The 2,168-nt window shown below is 33.8% G+C and overlaps 1 pseudogene; it reads right to left on the bottom strand.

Annotated features, from left to right (window-relative positions):
• Nucleotides 1-1,709: 1,709 nt before the first annotated feature.
• Nucleotides 1,710-1,827, bottom strand: LOC123615040 (U2 spliceosomal RNA; annotated as a pseudogene).
• Between the last annotated feature and the right edge of the window lie 341 nt (nt 1,828-2,168).

Raw genomic sequence — 2,168 nt, 5'->3', positions numbered from 1 at the left:
AGACTAATTAGGTGTTCAGACAATAGTTGGTCACATAAAATACAACCACACACAATGCAGTCAGAGGACATAAAATCAGATGAATATGAAATCAGTTCCTACTTAGTTCCCAAAACTGCTGTACACAAATACAAAGCCTTCTGTAGAAGTGATAAGAGAAAAAGGGTGGCCGCAAAAAGTATGACAAATCACTAAATTAACTAGCCCATTGGTGCCTGTGAACTCTATTCATTTGCTTTATTAAAAACCCTGGATATTTCATTAGATAGAATTTTCATTTTGTACTTGAAAAAGTCCCATTTTTCTCTAACCAAAAAATTAAGACCCCTCTTATACTTACCTTTTTTAAGTGTGCTATTTTTTTCATAATAACACAACTTATACAAGATAACAGATGTAGCAAAAAAATGTGCTTTAAATATGTCAATGCTTAATTAGCTAAAGAAATATAATTTGTTGTCATTAGAGGTTAAAATGTTAATACATTTAAAGGAATTATTATATTTTGTTTAAATATCTTGTTTTAAAAATAGAATTGAAACCTGCTGAGAAAAATTAGGGACACTCTCCTGACTTAAATTTGTTTGTATTTATAACCTTGTAAGCACATTCAAGGCCCTTTCATAAGTACTGATTTGGGTGACTCCATTTTAATTACAATAGATTCATAAAAACTTAAGACTGAAAGGGAACTTGAGAGGTCATTTACATCTCCACTTTCAGGCGGCACCCTACTTAACTGTCCCTGACAAATCTGCATCTATCCTATTTTTAAAGCCACACTGCAGGAAGTTCATATAAATTAATCACATAGCCCTAGAGAATAGAGAGCTCAGAATGGCAGTCCTGATTCAAATAATCAAATTATTATTGATTGCATCAGCATTTCCATGGTTCCAACTTGCTTTTTGCTTGTAAATCAGTAACAACTGAAGGACTCAAAATTTTCACCTACTTCTGAGGATATAAGAAACCCCTCCTCAGTAGTATTTTTACTAACCAGACCAAGTGAGAAGCCAGAACAACTGCACCGTTAGGGAAGGCAAACTGGCAGTGAGTAAACAAGAATCCCTAATTCCAAATGATACTTAAAATGGAAATCAGTAGAAGTCATGGTAAATATGGATACATACAAAATGCATTCTACTAAATGAGTGCAAATACTGATAAAGATTTTCCCTAGTTTAACTTTATATGATCTTTCCCTGTGGCCTTGCTTCTATTGCACACATCATTCATTAGATTATGAAAACCATTAATGTCAAGAAGCAGAACAAAATGAATTCACTGAGGGGCTGCTATTAGCATATCAAGCAGCTATTTCTCACTAAATATTCCTGGCAGCTCTCATTACATATGATGGATGAACTTTATAAGTAGTAGTAGTTTCTGAGGAAAATAAAATCTTTAGGCGTACGGCCACGTGTGGCTGAATAACTAGCAATCATCGTTCAACAGTTTATATTTTTCCCTCTTTAATGGGAAAATGTTATAAAATTCACAGGTAGGTTAAATGCCTCAGTAAAAATTCATTTAGAACCTGCAACTCTAATTTATGACCTGAATATTATAAGTGCTTTTAGTTAAGATACATTGGAGCCAGTCATCCAAATACTCTACAAACATAGGAAATGACAGTAAATTGAGAAAAGCAGTTGGAAATCAGAATTTTGGAAGTCACCAGTATTAGAGGGACTGAAAACAAGCAAAGAAACTCAGAACATTGGCTAAAAGGCAAGAAATGAGATATTACTCATATTCAGTGGAGCTTTAAACTGATAAGAATAAATACCACACTTGATCTTAGCCAAAAGGCTGAGAAGTGATCAGCAGAGCTTTAAGAAAACTCTATAAACCTCTATCATGAGTGTGAAGAAGTAATAATAATTGCAACAATATTGTTTGCTTTCCCTGATTAAGTCAGAAGGGAGCATTATAAGTCCCAAGGGTATAACTGTGACCCCCTCTATCTCCAGCATTATATTCTCTATATTAAGATTTCAGAAACTGCAGCAGAGACTGGATTCAGCCTGGAGAACTGTTCTGTTTAGTTTACAAAGTGCACTTTTAAAATTCAAATTTTCAGCATTTAAAATTCAAGGGATTGCAGATAACTGTCTAAATTTCTGGTTACTTTTTAAAAACTGTCAACAGTTGGTGGAAGTATC

This window comes from Camelus bactrianus, chromosome 5, assembly GCF_048773025.1.
Source record: "Camelus bactrianus isolate YW-2024 breed Bactrian camel chromosome 5, ASM4877302v1, whole genome shotgun sequence".
Classification (NCBI taxonomy): Eukaryota; Metazoa; Chordata; class Mammalia; order Artiodactyla; family Camelidae; genus Camelus; species Camelus bactrianus.
This window is presented reverse-complemented; position numbering and strand designations above follow the sequence as displayed.